This window comes from Vigna unguiculata, chromosome 11 (genome assembly GCF_037176805.1).
Source record: "Vigna unguiculata cultivar grain cowpea cultivar isolate G323 ecotype 2 chromosome 11, ASM3717680v1, whole genome shotgun sequence".
NCBI lineage: Eukaryota > Viridiplantae > Streptophyta > Magnoliopsida > Fabales > Fabaceae > Vigna > Vigna unguiculata.
In genome coordinates this window covers 11,014,944-11,037,067 of record NC_140802.1, presented here as the reverse complement: position 1 = coordinate 11,037,067, position 22,124 = coordinate 11,014,944, and the positions used below count along the sequence as shown (strand labels likewise).

General features: G+C 31.4%; 1 long non-coding RNA gene and 2 pseudogenes across 1 annotated transcript; 2 read left to right on the top strand and 1 right to left on the bottom strand.

The window, feature by feature from the left end:
- Positions 1-1,741: 1,741 nt before the first annotated feature.
- LOC114170726 (VQ motif-containing protein 19 pseudogene) lies at positions 1,742-3,348 on the bottom strand (annotated as a pseudogene).
- A 9,651-nt stretch (positions 3,349-12,999) lies between these two features.
- On the top strand, positions 13,000-15,751 carry LOC114168268 (uncharacterized). The gene is made up of 3 exons (XR_003600653.2): positions 13,000-13,113; positions 14,417-14,605; positions 15,557-15,751. It is a non-coding gene; the product is annotated as an uncharacterized LOC114168268 (long non-coding RNA).
- A 4,225-nt stretch (positions 15,752-19,976) lies between these two features.
- Positions 19,977-20,773, top strand: LOC146880998 (uncharacterized; annotated as a pseudogene).
- Positions 20,774-22,124: the final 1,351 nt, after the last annotated feature.

Genomic DNA, 22,124 nt, shown 5'->3' with positions numbered 1-22,124 from the left:
GGGAATTTTTGTTTTCTTAAACAGTTTAGTAAAATCCTTAAACCCCTCTTAAAAATTTCATTGTGCTTTATCATATTGTCTTACTAGCTTGGTGCTTTTCTAGACCACCTAATTAGCTTCCATATTTGTCAAAAAAGTTATCACAAAGCATGGAATTTGATGTCCCTAATAGAATAAAAGGTTGTAGAAAGAAAATTTAGAAAATTTATTCTTGTCCATTCTTTGTTCATTGCACTGGCACAGTTGGGTCCAACCTAGATGCACCTAAATGACAAAACAAAGTCTAAAAGGTGGAAGAAAAGAAGAAAAAAAAAGGTAGTCATCACATATTCTCTAATCTTGTTATTTATATATGGATTGTTCACTACCCAAGTTATTACTTTCTCTAAGAATGATGATTGTGTCAAAAGTCCCACTTTTTCTTTCTCCATCTTTAGACTTTTTTCCATTGTAAGTTTGTCATTCCTACTTGATTTCTATGCTTTCCCACTGCAGTGTTGAAAATTTAAACCAAAAAATGAAAATAAAATAAATAAAAACAAAATGGAGTGAATAGTAAATTGCTTTGTGTGCTTGTAATTTTAACTATTCTTTGATTGGTTTACAAGGATAACTAATTAAGAGAGGGGAAAGATCTCTCTATTCCAGGTTCTCTTGTGGTTAATTTTTGAGTTTGTTTGAACATCTTTTCAAAAAAGTTAAGAAAAAATAAATAAAATTCAGGTGTAATTAGTCTGTTGTTTTATGTTCTCGTTTAAAAAGTCAAGTTAATTCTCTAACTTTTTATAACTCAATTTAATCTTTATTTTTAAAAAATTAATACAATTTGGTAATTTTTGTTAAATTTATTGTAGTAGATGATCAATAATTTTTTATTATGATTGACCGTATGATTATTTTAATTACACTAACAAAATCAATCATTATTATTAACAGCTTCAATTTTGATAAAAAATGAAAAATCGTTCATATGTTTCAAAAAAATTTATGAAAAAATAATTAAATTGCATCAATTTTTCAAAGATTAAAACCAAATCAAAACTAAAAAAACCTAGAGGGCTATCTTAACATTTTTGGACAAAAATAAAGATAAAAAAATACTTATAATTTACTTCTATATTTGTTTAAAAAAATTATTTATTTTTATAAGATGCATTTTATGCTTACAATTTTGTACCACATAAGATTTTCTTTGGAGAGTCACTGATATCACTAAAAAGCTCACCAGAGTTCACTCACTCATATATCCTTTCCTTTTTCCTACGTTATTTTATTTCATCCTCCTTCTTCTTGTTACTGGAAACTAACATAAACTTCATATTACATATCACAATTTTATAAATTTATTATTAAAACAATATACTAACTTTATTATTATTATTATTATTATTAGACACTTGAGTGCTTATTTAATTGCTACTTACAACAGCCATGCGAATTTTCTTTTAGACTTCTCTAGAATTTAACACATAAAGATAAGACTTTTGGCGTTTATATTAGTTTAGTGCCTAGTATTAGTCATCAGAAAACAAGAAGCAGAACCAGAACACCGATTATTCTTACCAACTAGATTGCTGCATAGTTTCATCAGCAATAAGAACAATTAAACAAGAAAGTTTTAATGATCAGTACCAACATATATACTCACTATAACATGTAACAATTATTACAGACAAGGTACTGTCACTATCCATCATTTTAATTTTTTTTCAGTTAAAAACAAAAGAAAGAAAGCAAGAAAAAGAAAAGAAAAAAAAGTCTCTACTTTTTGATCAGAAAGGGATTACGAGAACTTACACATTAACATGAATCTCTAACCAATAAGAGTGAGACAAGGAAAACCAAACCCAAAACTATTAATAATTCAGACTAAAATGTTACATAATCACTAAGAAGAGGGACCCTTTCAACCTTCATTGAGTTGACCCACCCACCTTCCTTTTGGGTACATTTTTCTTTGATGAGAGATGCAGTAGGATACAGTTAAGTCCTGGGTACAGACACTGTTGTGCACCAAAATATCTCCCCAAAAATTATGCTCATTTCCTTAACCTCTCTTTGCTTTCTTCTGAGTCTCTTCATAACTTTTCTCTTCAGTGGTTGGTGTGAAATTGAATCAACACACATGATCATAAATTGAGATTCTCTCTATCTGGGTAATGGTTATTTCCTTTGGATGAGGTTTAATAACAAACACTTGGAAGACGAGGAGACAAATTTAAAATTAAAAAAGAAAAAAAGGGGGAAGAAAAGAAAAAGTCATCTAATTGAGAGGAGAAAGAGATCATCATCTAAGTGTACAATTTGAGTAAGCTATGTACCTTTCAAATGAAAATCAAATGATAAATCATAGCTTGAAGATGATGATGATGATGATGATACAGAAAAATATAGGTTTTTAGTCTGGTTTGATATTTGTCAAGGTAACTCAGAAACTCTAGGTGAAGAGACAGGGAACAATGGCAAGAGTTGAGGCTCAAATTCTCTTGGGGTTGACATGGGAGAAGGATGCAAGTAGAAGCCTTTTTCAGCTATGGCTTTGTCTTCCTCTGAAGAGGAGGAGCTAGCCAGTGAAGGTGAGGACTTGTCAAAAGGGTCATCATGATTCAGTGGAGTGACAGGGCTGAGAGTGAGGGAGGGGAAGTTAAGCAAGCTTGGGGAGAGAATCTCTGGGTTGTGGGGTGAGGAGAATCCTGAGGTGTGTCCAAAATTGGGGACCAAGGTGTTGATCATGAGGTTGTTCTTAAGGTTGTTGTTGTTGTTGTTCCTCCTTTCATAGAGCTTGAAGCCTTGCTGCTTGTTTGGGGTTGTTTTCATGGGAGGGATGTTGAAGTTCTTGGATGGTTGTGGTGGAATTGGATCTTGTGGCTTTGTGGAGTCTGATGAGCCAGTGAGCATTTGAACAACATGTTTGAAGGTGGAGGTGTCAGCTTGGACAAAGGTTGTGGGGTAAGGGGTGCAGTCAGATCTGGGGAAGGATTTTGGTATGGTGTTGTTGCTGATGATGTTATTGTTGTTGTTGATGATGTTGTTGTTGTTCTTGCTGAGATTGGTGCTTCTTGGTGATGAGTTCAAAGAAGGTGGGGTTTCTGTGTCTTGGAGACTCAAGTTGATTTCCATTGATTGGAGGATGAAGTGATGAAGGGTAGTTTGTTTTGTTCTCTGTGCCAAAACCAAGGAAGAGAGAAAAAAGGGTGAGGGTTGGTTTGGACTTTGGATGAAAATTGAAGAAGAGAGATGGTATATGGAAGAGTGAAAAACAAGGTTTGTTGAAAGGAAGAAAGAGAGTATTTGGCTTTCATTTATTTTATTTGCCTGTTTTGTTTACTTGAAACTTTCTTATTTCTTCACACTATTTTTATTTTTATTTTCTTATTATGCTGATGAGAGATATTCTTTGTCTGTAGAGAATTGTAAGTAAATATAACTTTGGTCTTTTGGTGGGGCTTGGAAGTGTGGTTGAAGAAATATATAGAGAGAGAGAATGGCTTTGGGATCAATAAATAAAGACAGAAAAAGGGCAATGGTAGATTAAAAAGTCTTGTTTACAGCTGGTCCATACAAATTATGAATTTATGTTATATAAACTAAATTATATATAACTTTATTCTCCCACCATTTTAAAAACAGTATATGTTTTATTTTTCTTAAAAAGACAATAATATATAAATAACTCGATGAGTATAACAGTTTTACTAAATTATTTTTTATTGTTTGCTGAAAAATTGACGTGCCCCCTTTTAGTTTTAAAAAGCAGTTCTTACAGACAGTTTTATTTTTATTTTTTACAGAAAAAGAATATATTTCTTGTTTAACTGTCCACTTTTCAAAATTACTTTATGTTTAACTTTAATTTTAACATATTGTCAATTTTATTGTTTAACCAAACAAATGCCTAATTAAAAGAATAATTATCCCGGTACTCCATGAATGTTAGAACGATAATAATAATAAGAGAAAAATATTTTTAAAAAATAAGTAATTATCTAAAAAAATATTAATATTACACTATAACTAATTTAAATAAGATATTATCATTAAAAGGCAAATATATATGTGTTTTTATTGATAAATATAAACATAAATTTATGGTTAGGCTGAAAAGAGTAGTGTATTTTTTTTAACTTACTTTTGGAAAAGTATTTGTATTTACTTTTCAGAAAATTGTTTTCTAATTGTTTGTTGAATTAATTAGTTTTTTTCCGTTAAATATTTTCATTTAATTTATAAATACTTTTTTTAGAAAAGAAAGATGATCAGTAACAATTAAAATCAAAAATAGTTTTGAAAGAACCTTACCAACTATTAACAAATTTAACATGACAAACTAAAACATATAACTGTATAAGAAAAGAAAATAATTTAAATTTTATTCAACACAATTATGAAGTGCGAAATAGCATGATCTGAATGGTTTGATTGGCTTGCATGTTACATCTGTGATGCATGCTTATGCAACACAAGAATCTGTGACGGTAGAAAATTAGGAATTTTTTTGGCACAAGCATCGATCAGTGCGACACCACTGGCAAAGTGGTGAATGATTATTATACTATCGGAGTTAAATTAAATGAGAGTGAGTTTGACTTCATACTCAATTGTAGCATCGGTGATGATGGGATTGGGAAACAATGATAGCTACACGTTTAATCACAATTAGGGATGGCAAAAATACTCGTGTCCGTGGATATCCGCGGATAAAATCCGTGACGGATAGTTAATACCCGCAGGTATTTATTACTCGCGGGTAGCGGATAACAAGTATTTTAATACCCGTTTATAAATGGGTCGGGTACGAGTATCATACTATCCGTACCTGCGTATCATACTAAAATTTCTGCATGATTTGACGATGTTGATGTTATTGTTTGTTTCACAGATCGCCATGAAATCGTTGTGCCACCACATGTGAACAAATATCCTGTTTGTGATCGACCATTATGAGGATCTGATAAATAACCTGCATTTGCATAACCCATTAGATCTAGTTTTGAATCATTTGGGTAAAATAAGCCCATATTCATATTGCCCTTGAGGTAACGGAGTATTTGTTTTACTCCATTCCAATGTCTTCTTGGTGAAGAACTATATCTTGCTAACAAATTTACAGCAAATGCTATATCAGGTCGAGTATAATTAGCAAGATACATTAGTGCTCCTATAGCACTAAGATATGGTACTTCAGGACCAAGTAGTTCTTCATCTTTTTTTTGAGGTCTAAAAGGGTCTTTATCAACATCTAATGACCTCACCACCATTGGAGTGCATAATGAATGTGATTTGTCCATATAGAACTTTTTAAGCACTTTCGTTATATAAGCTTCTGGATGTACAAAAACACCTTTGTTGAAATACTCAATTTGTAATCCTAAACAAAACTTTGTCCTTCCAAGATCCTTCATCTCGCATTCTTTCTTTAAACAATCAATTGTCTTTATGAGCTCATTACGAGTTCCAACTATGTTTATGTCATCTACATAAACAACAATTATGGCAAATTCATTCTTGGATCTTTTCATATAAATACAAGGACAAATAGGGTCATTTTTATACCCTTCCTTTAACAAGTACTCACTTAGACGGTTATACCACATACGTCCTGATTGTTTCAATCCATAAAGGGACTTATTCAATTTTATTGAATAATCCTCTTTAGAATTTGCTTTGTTGGGCAAATTAAATCCTTCAGGGAGTTTCATATAAATATCATTCTCCAAAGAGCCATACAAATAGGCTGTAACAACATCCATGAGGTGCAAATTCAGACCTTCTTATTCAACAAGGCTAATTAAATATCTAAACGTTGTTGCATCCAATACTGGAGAATATGTCTCCTCAAAATCAATACCAGGTCTTTGTGAAAAACCTTGAGCAGCTAATCGTGCTTTGTATCTAACAATTTCACCATTCTCATTTCGTTTTTGTACAAAAACCCATATGTACCTAATAGGTTTTACACCCTCAAGTGTGCGAACTACAGGTCCAAAAACCTTTCGTTTAGCAAGCGAATCTAATTCTGCTTGGATTGCATCTTTCCATTTTGGCCAATCATTTCTTTGCCGATAATCATCAATTGTCATTGGTTCTTGATCCTCACTATCACTTATAACATCCTTTGCTACATTATATGCAAAAACCTCGTCAATATTGACTTTATTTCGATTCCATATTTTGTGATTCATGACATAATTTATTGAGATCTCATCATTTTCAACAATTTCAGGCACCTGAGGTTTTTCTGGAACCAAATCATTAATTATGTCAAAAGAATCTTTTGGGACTTTTACCCCCTCGATTAGGCCATCTTGCCTTTTTTCCCTTTTTCTCACCCGAGGATTTTTATCTTTGGAACCGACAGGCCTACCACGCTTCAGGCGTGTTTAAGATTCATTTGCTATATTAGATTGTCCAACAGAAATATCAATTCTGATTGGAGCATTAGCAGCGGGTATATGCGACTTAGTTACCCTTTTTGTGTCAGTAAAAGCATCTGGTAATTGGTTGGCCAATTTTTGTAAATGAATTATCCGTTGAACTTCTAGTTCACATTCTTTTGTACGAGGATCAAGATGAGATAATGATAATTCATTCCAGCCAATATCCTTTTCCAGTTTCTTTCTTTCTCCCCCTAACGTTGGAAAAACTGATTCATCAAAATGACTATCAGCAAATCGAGCTCTAAATAAGTCACCTGTTGATGGTTTAAGATATTTTATTATCGACGGAGAATCATATCCAACATATATTCCCAAACGTCTTTGAGGACCCATCATAGTCCTTTTTGGTAGGGAAATTGGGACATATACAACACACCCAAAAATTCTTAAATGAGAAATATTAGGTTGCTGACCAAAAACCAACTGTAAAGGAGAGTATTTGTGATAACTTGTTGGTCTGATGCGAATTAATACTGCAGCATGCAGAATTGCATATCCCCAAGTAGTCATTGGAAGATTAGCTTTCATAAGTAAAGGTCTTGCAATCAATTTTAGACGTTTTACCAATGATTTTACAAGTCCATTTTGAGTATGAACATGTGCTACTACATGTTCAACTTCAATTCCAATTGACATACAATACTCATTAAAAGCATGAGATGTAAATTCACCAGCATTATCAAGACGAATTTTTTTAATTGGATAATCTGGGAAGTGGGCTCTTAACTTGATCAATTGTGCTAATAACTTAGCAAATGCTTGATTTCGAGTTGATAGTAAACAAATATGTGACCATATAGTGGACGCATCAATTAATACCATGAAATATCTAAATGATTCACATGGTGGGTGTATTGGACCACAAATATCACCTTGTATTCGTTCTAAAAATGAGATTGACTCATTTCTAATTTTTTCTGGTGATGGTCTTATTATTAACTTTCCCTACGAACATGCAGTACATGAGAAATCATTGGACTGAAGAAGTTTTTGACTTTTAAGGGGATGTCCACATGAGTTTTCAGCTATTTTTTGCATCATGATATATCGAGGATGACCCAACTGATCATGCCAAACAAGAAATTATTTCATTCTTATTTGTAAGCTTCTGGCTTACAATAACATGCATCTCAATCGCATTAATATATGTGTAGTACAAGCCATAAGAGAAGGCTAATAATTTCTCCAATATACATTTTTTATTTGACTCAATTCGAGTGATATAAAGATATTCAATATTTCCTTCATTATTTGTCTCAATATGATATCCATTTAGACGAATATCCTTGAAACTTAATAAGTTTCTATTGGACTTAGGAGAATAAAATGCATTTTTAATATGCAATCTTGTACCTCTTGGTAGAAGTATACTAGCTCTTCTAAAGCCTTCAATTATATTTGTAGTACCAGAAATAGTACTAACATTGACTTCTCGCATTACCAAACAAGAGAAAAATTTATTACTCTTGAGAATTGTATGAGTTGTTGCACTATCAGCATGGCACAGATCCTCCTATTGGTGTTAATGCCAATATTCATTCTCTATATAAACATAAATATCAATATTAGAGATTACTTTGTAAGAGGAGAAGAAAAAAATAAAAATAGAGGATTTTATTCATAAAAACATAAAAACTTATACATAAAAAAAGCAACATGAATTAAATATAAAACATTGTCTTAAAATTTAATAACATAATATAAAATAAATAAAACTATTTTCTAACACTCCCATCACCAATAAGGTGATCAATGCTTCCGTTGGGTTTAGAAAAGAAATCACCAATATCGAGATGAGTAGTATCCATATGGCCATAATCAGAATCACCATCTTCATAAGCAAAATGTGTTTCTTTGTTCTTTTCGTTATTTGTAAGATGCTTTGGTGTACAATAAGTACAACTCAAATGACTTTTACCACTGTAATGATAATATAACTTTGATCATTTTTTTTTGTCAATATTTTCACATTTTCCTTTTCTATTTTTCATAATATTATGCCACTTCTGGTGACAAAAATGTGTCTTTGAAATTTTCTTTATAACCATGTCCATAATTAATATGACGACCACGATCATGAAAATATAAATCAAATGTTGCTGCATTCACCTTTGGGAATGGAGCAGAACCAAGAACCTATTGGACATACTTCATGATTTTCTATCAAAAGCTCATTGCTTTGTTCAGCCATACAAAGGCATGAAATAAATTCATAATATTATTGCTGCATTCACTTCTGGGAATGGAGCAGATTAGGCGGATCTCATGATTTTTCATCAAAAGCTTTATTGCTTTGTCCAGCCATACAAAGGTATGAAATAAATTCATAATATTTGTGAAATCTCTATTCACAATATTGTTCTCGTAGGAACAAATTAGTTGCTCAAAAATGCTTTATTTCTTTCTTTAATAGCATCACCCAGACCCTTCGCATCTAGATGAATTTCAGCATATAAAATCCATGATAAATAATTCTTCCTCGAAATATCAAAGGTCGCAAATTCAAGCTTTGCAAGATTTGACATGTTTTAGAACTAGCCATAAAATATTAATATAATCAAATTTCATGTATGAAATTACTGAAATCAAATAATAATAATAATAATAATAATAATAAGACAGAGAAGAAGAAAAAAATCAAACAATTATCATCACAAAAAAAAATATAAGATAAAGTTTGTGAATGAGAAAAAGATTAGAAAGAACCCCGGTTAAGGAATGTAGAGCGTTGTTCTTAGGGAGAAAAAAAAATGCCTTCACGTTCAGTTGGATAACCCTCGTGATGATAACGTGTTATAAAATAAAGGTAATAAGAGAAAGAGAGAGAGAGAGAGAGAGAGAGAGAGAGAAAGAGAGGGAGAATAGAGAATGAGAGAGTAGGGAGTAGCTTCTGTTTGTATGTATGTCTTATTACTGATAGGACGAGTCTTATTTATAGATACAACATGGTAACCCAGAAAGGATATAAAATCAAATAGTAAATACAAAATATTACATAAAGAGTGATGAATTATATGATTATCAATCATATGAGTAATTGTATCAAATCAATGGACGACCATTAATTCATAACACTTAACACTTTAATTTTCAACTAATATCCTTATAAGAATGTTTGGTAAAATAAGTGCATACTTTCATTGCACTATTCTATAATAATAAATAATGAGTCGTGTTACTTACCTTTATTGTACTATAATAAATGGAAAATTATTTTTTAACAAACTTTTGTTGACAAACTTTTGACAGTGTATACTTGACAGCGCCTCAATGAATTAAAGAAATGTTTGATGTGATTTGGAAAGAGAAGAAAAAGCTTTATTGTGTGCTAAAAAGCTAACTTTATAAAAAAAAAGTTTGTCAAAGTATCATAGTCCATAATAAATATAGGAAAAAATATGCTTTTTGTCCCTCAAGTTTGTCCTAAATTTGGAAATGGTCCATGTTCAAAACTTGGTCATTGTTTGGTTTCTCTACTTTTAAAGTCATTGTTTTTAGTCCTTATTTTTGGACCATATTAAAAACAACAAATGGCATACCATGTCTTATTTAAATTTTTTTATAAAAAAAAACTAGCGTTGGGACGAAAAATGAAAAAAAAATGTTTTTGGACCCTGAAGTTTGAACTTAATTTGAAAATGGTCCCAGGTTGAAACATGGTCATTGTTTGGCCGTTGCAAATTGAATAATAATTATATAATAATAATAATACAATCCTAATAATAATATTAAAATAAATAATAATATTATAACTATCACTAGTGCAAAATGAGTTGTTTATACCTATATATTATACCTGTTCAAATTTATTAGGTATAAAAAAGAGAGACCATAATAATTTTATGAATAATATGAGTTCTTTTATTCCCGTTGGACCTAAAATAGGTATAAAAAGTAATTTAGTGATATTTTTACACTATTAAATAAGACTTTCTATAATTGTTGTAAGTATAATAGGCATAGAAAATTCGATTTTTCTCTTATCCGTCCCGCTTCTCAGTCATGTTTCATGCTTTATTGTGTGTTCGCTTCTCCAAACTTTCCCTTTTTTTTGTTCTTTTCCATTTACTCCCCACTATGGGTCTCATTCCATTCATCTAGTGTTCGTATGATGCTGCTAAGGTCTGTTCGCGTTTGCCGTTTGGTTCGTCGTTCGCCGTTCACCATTCGTCGTTCGCCATTCGTCGTTCATCGTTCGCCATTTGTCGTTCGCATTCATGTTCTGTCATTATCTTCTCCATTCTCCTTTCCTTCATCATTTGCGTTCGCTCCTCCATTGGAGTTGATCTCCTCTGTTCACGTTCGTGTTTCGCACCTCCATTGATGTCACGTTCAGGCAATATCACTATTCTCCTATTGTTTGTTGGTTTGCTGCTTTTGCTATGTTTGATGATCCCATTTCCCCTATTTTTGCTAGGTTAGGTTGTTTTTGCAAAGATTTTAAGGTAGGTTAGTCATTACCAATAAGTATTTGGTGCTTTGCAATATTTATTTCAGGTTTATACAATAATTCATATTGAAATCAATAATTTATACAAACCTAAGCCAACTCCTCTAATAAATAACTTGGTTTTTGTCTCCTCAAAATATTTAAAAGTCATGGTTGTAGAAATGCATGTTGTTATTCCATATATGTTCTAGAGAGTGGCCATGGTTTTGTTATTCTTGATGAACTTGTAAATGGAGATATCTAAAGGAATGGGATTCTTTTCATTTCTCAGCCATGCCCGAGCTGCAAAATATATAGGAAAGTCTATATTAGAAGGAATCATATAATAACATTTAGGAATTTCAACACAAGCAACCTCTTATTTAGTAAAACAAGGTCCAGTAAAAAACTTGAAATGAAACATATAACTTGTTGACTCATGTTTTTTGCAGTTGTCCATTTTATTTTATTTTGGGCTATTAGATAACAATTGCCAATTTACACTGATGTGAAAGCATTGTCGAGATATGGCTATGTAGGTAGTATTTCAAAACTTATAATGCTTTTCATGTTGGGTAAAATTATAGTGTCAAGTGCCAAATTGTTTAGCCACATATTAATTTTACAGCAACTGATTGATTGAGATAATATTTTATTTCATATTTCTATCATTTTACACTTCTGCAAGCCAATTATGTGTAATGATCATAGAGATATTATTTTCCAAGTATGTTTTAAATTCTCAGACCATTGCTCGGCTCATTCTTTCTATGGTTGAGGTGACGCATAAATAAAAGACTTTTTCTCTGTTATGCTATGCTATCTATGATATTTTCAAGAACTAATGTATTTGAAATTCAATTTTCAGGAGATGCTTAGTTCTTATAATACATCATGCAGGGTTCGTGCTTTTGATTTAATTCTAAACCTTGGGGTTCATGCATATCTCCTAGAACCGATAATTGCTAATGATGCTTCTACTATAGAAGAAGAATATTCTCAAGAATCCTATTATGATAGTGACATTACAGTTAGGATGCAACATTTTTTTAGTGAATTGAAAATATAAGAATATAAGGCAAGTTTACATTGTTTTCTTGCCATTATTGAGATTGGGAATTTGTTTTTCTTTAGTTTATGTTTTAAGAGTTAGATAGCTATTCTAGATGGATTTGTTGTGATATTAATATGTGCTAGAAATTGCATAGAACACCAGTTGGACTTTCAAGTGTTGTGTTATAGAATATTTTGTATGGTAAGAAATACAACTTTTTTTTTATCACATTTGTCAAATGTTTCTAGATGATTTTTCCATCTGAATAATTAAGTTCTACTTCTGAATTCAATGATGACATTATAATACATTCAAAGGTAGACTTTTAGAGTATGATAGATACATTCATAACCACGTGCATATAAATGCACATCAAGAAAATTGTTTTTGTTCAATATTGCGTAGAAGTATATGTCAAAGCTTATATGATCTTGTACTCTAGTGTCTTATAACATAAATTAGGATTTGGATGCTTACATTCCTAATACTGTTAAGATGTAGACAAAAGACATTGTACAGAGGGATTCACTGTCGTGTACATGTCCATTTAGACTACTAAATTGTCAGGATAACTACATTAACTAAAAATATGAACATTTAAATTCTTTGAACGTACATGTGCCATTGGTTAGTTCTTCCATCTTGTACACATTATAACTAAATAATATCACCTGAAGATGTTCTATTTAGTATATTCTTTTAAATTTGTAGAGTAGAACTTGAGGGCTAACACTTTTGAATGTGGAATAAATTAAAGGGTAATTGTTGTAGTCCCTGGTGGTACCTAATGCTTGATATACTTGTAAGGTAGTGGAGTACTGTTGAAATAATCATTGTCTTTAATAACTAGAAAAATATGTTTTTGAGGTAGTGTTCACGTATTGGAGTGGGTTTGCATTTGTTTCAAACTGGTTGGTTCAGCTTAGGTGGATAAAGAAAACGTTTTTATCATCTATTTCATATGAATGTTCTTAAGATAATTATGTTATCTGTCTATCTGTTTTTTCCATTTTTCAAGCATAATGGCTTAATCATGATGTTGTCATAAATTATCATTTATGCTGATGAATTGCTTTATACAGTCTGAAGAAAAGGATGCATTTGTTTGGGCATCTGCTCTCAGCTATTTGTTGTATTTTGTTTGTGATAGAGGAAAGATCTGGAGAAACCGTTTAGTAGGGCTTGATATAAAGGTGAGAAATAATTCCCTACTCTCCTATTTGATTCTATTTGTATTTCATGGAAATTTCATTTTTATTTCATAGCACATTCTGCTGGCTAAATATTTTTCTTCTTTTTTGGGAGGTTGGACAGGGTGTCAGTGGAAAGGATTCCTACTAATTATTGAACTTTGGAATTTAATGTAGATCTATAGAAGTTAAGTCTTCTATTTAAGGTAGTGAAAGAATGGTGATGGGGGATGTTTTATTAAGCAAAAAAGCGAGTAAAAGTTTAATAATTAATATTTTTCAGACTAAACTAGATAAAATTAAAAATAGTGTCACAGAAGGAAGTTGAGCCTGTTTCAAACATCTTTTTAAACCAAATGGTCATGTTGCTACTTCTAGAACTGAAAACTGACGTTTTCTGTGGTTGTATTGCAAGGAGAGCATTTCACTAATGTTATTCTTATAAATGTCAACTTTCTTCTCTAAGTCTCTTCTTTGTCACCTGTCCCTTTTACTTTCATATTCTCATGCTACCTTATTTCTTTCATTCCCTTTATTCCTTGTTATGAGCCATAGCCATCTATTGGGAACAAGTGATTGGTGCTAGTTTTCTCATAGTTGCTATCCTAGAATATGCGTCTTCATTGTCTCACTTTGATTTTCACCATTGTTAGAATATAATCAGTGGTTATAGATTTCTTGGAAATTAACCATTACATAATATCGGAAATTAGGATGATTGATTCCTAATTATTACGTGTCGCAATTGATTCTGTTCAATAGCATAAATACATATTGTGTGGTCTACATTAAACACATAATACATTCAAAACATATACAATTCTATATATAACCAATTTTTGGTGCCTTGGTATTAGTCACTCTATCATCTCCTTGGTTGAACAATTGTTGTATATATTTTTTTTAACCCCCCATGAATGATTTTGTAAGGTTGAACGCTTGAAAAACTTTCAGTGTTTAGGTTTAGGTGAACGTACCTAACTAGCATCAACTTTGTTTTTCTGGAATTGTTGAGTAGCTTGCAACTTAATGCTATTGGATTATGTTTTAGAATTTCTATGAGGAGCTAAAACAAACAAACTATAAGGTTGTAGTACTTTGGTTTCTGTAATGTAGATGTTCTTTAGTTATTCAGTACTTTCTTGTCTTCCATTAAGACAGTTTGTTTCCCATTTGGGCACTTAAGTCTGTGTGCAAGCTATATGGTTTTAAGCATGTCAGCCATACAGGAATTTCTAAACCCTAGGTGTTGTATCTTGAGTTATTAATGCATAGCTATTTGCTTACTGCTTTACGTCACTGATAGGTTCTGAAGGCACTTGTAAGAATCAGTAGGGAGAACTCTTGGGCAGAATTAGTTCACTGAAAGCTTATTTCCATGTTGACCAATATGTTTTATGAAGTTTCTGAAGTTGCTGCATCTGTACACGGTAAACCAACGTTTTTTGTGGATCAACTTGATCTTATCGGTGGAGTTCAATTTATTTTTATTAAGGTGTGTTTATATCTTTTTTCCAGTTGAGTTTATTATTACTGATACTTTTCCCCCTTTTTACCAACAATACTATTTTGTATCATTATTGTATCCTTGCTGCACAAATAAGGCCTAACATGTTATGGGTTGGCCACTTAAATTAATTGTCTTTTCAATCTGTTGAGAAACAAGTATATTATGGGTGATCTATGATGTTCATTATTTTGCAGTATTCAACACATCCATTATCTTAAAATAACAAAACTAGTATTGGAAATGGTGTAGTTGCCTACTCTAGATCATGTAATTGGTTTTAGGAGTATGAAAGAGTATCGGAGAGTTATAAGTAAAATGATTGTGAAAAAACTAGAGATAAAGATTGTGAGGTTGGTTGACATGATGGGTTAATGGCACAGAAAGATGTGATTGTGAAAATGCAGATGCAAGGTAATCACCACTATAAAGTTTATTGATTAAGAAATTTGATTTTTGGTACAACTTATAAATGATAATGAACCAAGACATAATTTGCAGGACAAGACCTCTACGCAAAAAGGAAATTATTTTTTGTGAAAATTGGTCTGTCATGCACAAAAACTTAATGGTAAATGGTTTTTCTAGGATCTGGAGTTGATGTTTACACATCCTCTGGTGGTTGTGGACTTTAACCAATGATTGCAATGGGCTAGATTCATTTAGTCATTGTCGTGTTGCTTGATTTGGGGACTTTTAAGCTTTCATCAATTTGTCATTAGGGTTGTGATTGGTTGATCCTACACAACCTGTTTGGATACACACTTAGAAATGAGCATCTCAACTAGAAAAAAAATTATATTATACCATGAGGCACATGCATAGAATCATATCCGTAAACATTGTTGACTCATGGGATATGGTAATATGTACAATTTCTAAATCACATATTAAGTATTTATCATTAAAAGATTGTTGACTCAACTATTCATAGTGTAGATTTTCAATGACGCATCTCCAATGGATCAAGGAGTCTTGAAGGAAGTTCGTGAGCAATGGGCTTCGTTTCTTTAAGTGTTTATATAAGATGATGTTAGGTGTTTTATGACTTATAGAGTAATTCGGTTTGGAGTAGTATTATATTTTATATAAACATTAGATTCTATTTCATGTAAATATTAGATTAAATGAGATTTGTTTTCTGGATGTTTTGGATAATTATATACAGGTTTGGTATGTGGTAGGAAGCATAAACATTTTTTCTTAAAAAAATAAAAAATCACTTTTTATACCGGTTGAGGTCATACTTGGTGTAAAATGTGTAATTTTTTATACCGGTTGGAACCATAATTGGGTATAGTAAGTCGTTTCTTCTTACATAACTTTTCTTTTCCAAGAGAACTTTCTATACCGGTTTTAGAAATGGTATAAAAAATAATTTTTTTTATACCTGTCATGTAACCGATATAGAAAGATCAAATATTCTATACCACCTGCATCTATACCGTTGCTAGAACTGGTATAAAAGGCCTTTTTTAACCGGTATAAAAAGCCTATTTTACACTAGTGTATTATTAATATTAATATTAATAATAATTATATAATAATATATCAATAATAATATTAATAATAATTAATAATATTATTATTTATTATTAATATTATTATTAATAATTTGTAATAATAATAATAATATTAATATTATTAATAATATAATTATATTACTGATATATAATTATTAATAGTATTATTAATATATGAAAATATTATTATTAATAATTATATAATAATATTATTATCATATAATAATAATAATATTATTATTATTATTATTATTATTATTAATAGTAGTATTATTATTATATTTTAACAATGATTTTGCATGTACAAAGACCAAATAGTGACCAAGTTTCAACCAGGGACCATTTCCAAATTAAGTTCAAACTTCAGGGATCAAAAACATATATTAAAACAAAAGTAAAAAATTTGCTTAAGAAGTCAAGTACAATTTCTTTGTCAAGAAGTTATCGTGTCTCTCACACTTTCAAGTGATTTGCAAGTTGCAACCTTTCTTCTTCCTGTTTAGCTTCCACAATTCTCCAAAGGAGCTTACACACAACACAAATACTTTGGCAACTTTTCTTAGTTAATACACTACAACCTAGTAAACAAATTTCATTATCATGTTATTAATATTCTCACCTTAACCTTCGATTCATGAAAGATTGGCTTATTTTTTGAATTTATTTTTATCAATGATACATAGGGTGAGGACATATTCATCATTATGGGAAAATAATCTACAATTGATGCATATTTTTATCAATGATATATAAAGTTTTTTCAAGGAAGTCATATCATTTTGTGAGAAGCACGAAATCAATGTTCTTGAGATGACTACCTTGTATATTCCTAGAAGATGTCAACTCAGAAATATGCTGATAACATTACAACTGAACATTATTATCATATTAATTTGTTCATTGTTACACTTGGTACTCACTTGCATGAGCTTAATAATAGATTTTGTGTTAATATGGTGGAGTTATACTTACTTTGAGTGCAATTCTAGATCCAAAAGGGCTTTGCAAATCATTCAATTTAGAGAAATTTTGTGAATTGACAATATAGTTTTATGTTGATGATTTTACATAACAGGAAAAGATGCATCTTAGAATACAAGTTGCATCTTGATGTTCCATTTCATTCTGAATTGAGAAATCTATCAACAATTTTTGAACTATGTCAAGGAGATTGATGAAAACAAGAAAATATTTGACTTATCTATTGATTGATCGTTTAATTCGATTAGTATTAACTTTACATGTTTCAACTGCTACAACGAAAAAACCTTTTTCAGCTATGTAGATTGTGAAAAATAGACTCAGAAACAAGATGAAAGATGAATTTTTAACTGATTGTTTGATTATCTACATTGAGAGAATGATTGTTTAGAAATTTCATACATATTATATTATTGATGAATTTTATGACATGAATTTCTAGACGATTATTTGATCATCTACATTGAAAGAATGATTTTTGAGAAATTTGATACATATTTTATTATTGATGAAGTTTATGACATGAAGGAAACACAACTTAATAAAATGTAACATGTACTTATTTATTAAATTTTATTTCCTTCCGACCTCTTTTCTTGAATTTGTGATCCCTTCTTGAATTTATGATCCGTCCCTTGGCTACGACCAAATCCAACTCTACCGTGCAGAAGACACCACCTAGCATAGACTTTAACATTGCTATGAATACTTTGAATACTCGACATGATTTTTTATTATTTTAAACGTAAATAAATTTAGGAGAAATAATATTCACATTAAGTGAATTTAAGGAATTTAACCATGAATAAATGATAATAATCCTATGATTAAAAAGAAAATATGAGTATTAAATAAGGGTAGGGTAAATAAATGAAAAATTAAGCTGATTATTTTTATAAAAGAATTGTATTCCGGCATAAAATACCTTTCCGTAATATTTAAAAATTTGCATGTAAATAGATGAATCACCCAAGGTCCAAAATTTGTATGCCTACTTACATATAAATAATTATTCATAAATAACTAAAAATAATTATTTTTAAGTAATTAATGTGCACAAGGGATCTTGACTAGGGATGTCAAAAAAATCTGTACCCGCGGGTATTTGCGGATAAAACCCGCAACGAATAGAAAATAGATATTAAAAATGGATACTCGCTACCCACGGGTACGGATATTTTTGATACCCACATGTTAATGGGGCGGGTACGGGTATCATAGTATCTGTACCCGTGGATGAAGTTAGTAATTGGACAACATGAAACTTTATACAATGTTGCAAGATGTGGGCATTGATGAAGTTAGTAATTTCTTTAATATTTCATTCAAAAATAAACTACAAAATAAATTGTTAGTGATCCAAGCACTAATTATGGTTGATTATACAGAGTTTTCTAGCTTGATTATCATAGAGTTTTCTTTACTATGTCTCTGAATTTTTTCGATTAAATTATGATAAATTATATGAAAAAAAAAATCAAATTCTTTACATGTTTCGAAACATGGTATCCATAATCCAATTGTTAAATTAACTGAGCCATTTCTTAAAGGGCAAAAGAATTACATTAGGAGTTTGATATTAATTATATAGAATGTAATAAAGAAAACATTCTCAAATATGAGAATATCTAACAAGTAAAAGAGATGAAATTAGAAAAAATAATTTAAAATATGATCCACATTAAATACAACTTCAAAACTATAAACTTTTAATGTATTATTTTGGCTCTCCAAAAATATTAGTCAAGATTAGGGATGTCAACGGGACGGGTAGGGTACGGGTAATAGCTCCCATGTACCCTACTTGCTGGATAAATATTTGTCCCGTACTCGTACCTTTATCCGTCGGGTATTCGTTATGCGGGTACCTGCCTATTTTTTTCATATAATTTATCATAATTTAATCGAAAAAATTCAGAGACATAGTAGAGAAAACTCTATGATAATCAAGCTAGAAAACTTTGTATAATCAAGCCACAATTAGAAAATAGTTATGAAAAAACACATAGTACATTTCCACATTCATAAAAAATGAATATATAAAATTTCATGGAAAAAAATTAATGTTAACTATGAAATTAATATTTCATAGATAAGATAGAGTTACTTTTTCTTTCAAGAAGTTAGAGAAAGTTATGATTCTAATTATTAGAATCAATACCAAAGATATTATGTCAATAATATTATCCCAATATCTTTGGTATTATGCCCGTGTATTATTTCTCATGTGTGCAGCCATCATTATCAATTATTTCCTATATTGTTTATTGTATTCAATGATGACTTTATAATAGAGATTATGAGTGTACTGTATTGTGTTTATATAAACACAACATCTGTATTACAAAAGCATTGCAATATTTCTCCATTTTATCTTTTTTCGTTTCAAAGCTCTTAAGCTTGAAGGCTCTCGATCCAATCATGTCTTCCGTAGCCAACACAAATCACAAAAATGACCTACCCACAAATGTTTCTATCAGGTTGGACAGAGATAACTATCTCCTATGGAAGTCACTAGTTCTTCCATTGATAAGAACGTTGCAAACTTGATGGCTACAGACTAGGAATAAAAAAAATGCCCATAGCTGTTTGTCACTACAAGTGACAAAACTCAGAAAACCAATCCTGACTATGAAGAGTGGATTGCACATGATCAAACTCTCCTAGGGTGGCTAAGAAATTCAATGGCCATTGATATTGCAACATAGTTGTTGCATTGTGAAACCTCCGAGGAACTTTTGGATGAAGCTCAAAGCCTAGTAGGTGCACATACCAAATCAAGGACAATCTACCTCAAGTTAGAATTTCACAACACTTGCAAAGGAGAAATGAAGATGGATCAATATCTTCTCAAAATGAAGAACCTTGCTGATAAATTAAAGTTGGCAGGATCACCAATCTCCAACTTAGATTTGATGATTCAAACGCTAAATGGACTGGATGCTAATTACAATCCGGTGGTGGTTAAATTATCTGATCAAATCAACCTTAGTTGGGTTAATCTATAAGCCCAACTATTGGCTTTTGAAAGAAAAATAGAATAGTTGAATAGTTTCAATAATCTTTCAATGAATTCTTCAGCAAACCTTGCAACTAAAACTGATTTCAGAAACAATAAACCAGGGACACAAGGTAATTGGAGGGGCTCAAACTTTAGAGGAGGTAAAGGAAGAGGTAGCTCTAAACCCATATGTCAAGTATGTAATAAGATCGGACATATAGAAGTAAATTGCTTTTATCGTTATGATAAGTCAAACACATGTTCAAATCATAATGCTAAAAATAACGAGAGAAAATCACAATGCTTTCATAGCCTCCCCCTACCACAATCAGGGCTATGAATGGTTTGATAGTGGAGCTAGCAACCATGTGACCCATCAAAATGAGAAACTTCAAGATCTCAATGAAAACAATGGTACGACTTTTTCTCTCTTAGTTGGAAATGATGAAAGATTGAAAATATTGGCCTCAAGCATAACTAAATTGAATAACCTCAACTTGCATAATGTTCTATATGTTCCATAAATAACAAAAAATTTGTTGAGTGTATCTAAGCTAATTGCTGAAAATAATGCGCTGGTTGAATTTGATGCAAACTACTGTTATGTGAAGGACAATTTGATAGGGAAATACTACTAAGAGGGAAACTTAGAGATGGATTATACCAACTTTCAAGTGTCAAATCTCAAGTCAATAAAGATCCATATGTCTACATGTCACTAAAGGAGAATTGGCATAGAAAGCTTGGACACCCCAACAATAAAGTCTTAGAAAAGGTGTTGAAGATTTGCAATGTTTAGACATCATCACGTGATCAATTTTCATTATGTGAAACTTGTCAATTTGGAAAACTTCATTTGTTACCATTTAAATCCTCTTCCTCTCATGCTAAAGAACCTTTAGAATTGATTCACAGTGATGTATGGGGACCTGCCCCAATTTTATCTCCCTCTAATTTTAAGTACTATGTTCTTTTCATTGATGATTACAGTAGGTTCACTTGGATTTTTCCTTTGAAACAAAAATCAGAAACAATACATGCTTTCACTCAATTCAAAAGCCTGGTTGAAAATCAATCTAACAAGAAGATAAAAGCTTTTCAATGTGATGGTGGAGGTGAGTTTAAACTTGTCCAGAAAATAGCCGTTGAATCAGGAATCCAATTTATAATGTCTTGCCCGTATACCTCTCAGCAAAATGGTAGAGCTTAAAGGAAACATAGACATGTGACTGAACTAGGGCTCACACTTTAACACAGGCTAAAATGCCTTCACACTACTGGTGGGAAGCTTTCTCTACCTCAGTTTATCTCATCAACAAATTGCCTTCATTAGTTAACCCAAATGAAAGTCCTTTTTCATTATGATTTGTTAAAAGACTTGATTATGATGCTCTAAAGTCGTTTGGTTGTGCCTATTATCCTTGCCTTAAACCATACTGATGTGATCCCAACAAGGCTTATAGCTTGGGTCAACGCCTAGGCCCAAATCATGCTCAAGGCCCAATACATGACCTACATGCACCTTCAAGCCCAAGCCCATCAAGAGGCCCAATAACAAGGAGCATGCTAAAAAAGATCCAATTGGGCTTCATTCAAGATGGCCCAAACCCACATGGGCTTCTCATACTCTTCACATGGGCCAAAGAAGATGTGAAGATTTGAAGAGGTTTCTCAAAGAGCAATAGAATAGCAATAATATTGGCCGATTGTTTAGGCTTTGCTTTCTAGAATAATAATATAGGTCACTACATTAAAGCCACAATTGGATGAACAAAATAAACGAAATGAAGAACGTGACAAAAGACTTGATGCAATCATGAACTTCTTTTCTCAAAATTATCAAGGTCAATTGCCTCCTGAGTTAACTATGTTCAATCCTGCACCGGTAATGTTTAAGACTGCATAACTTATTTTATTTTTCAGAGTTTACATTTGTAATTATGATTCACATTTATATTGTAGGTTTCTGAACAAGGAAGTGTGCCAACTAATACAAGTTCTG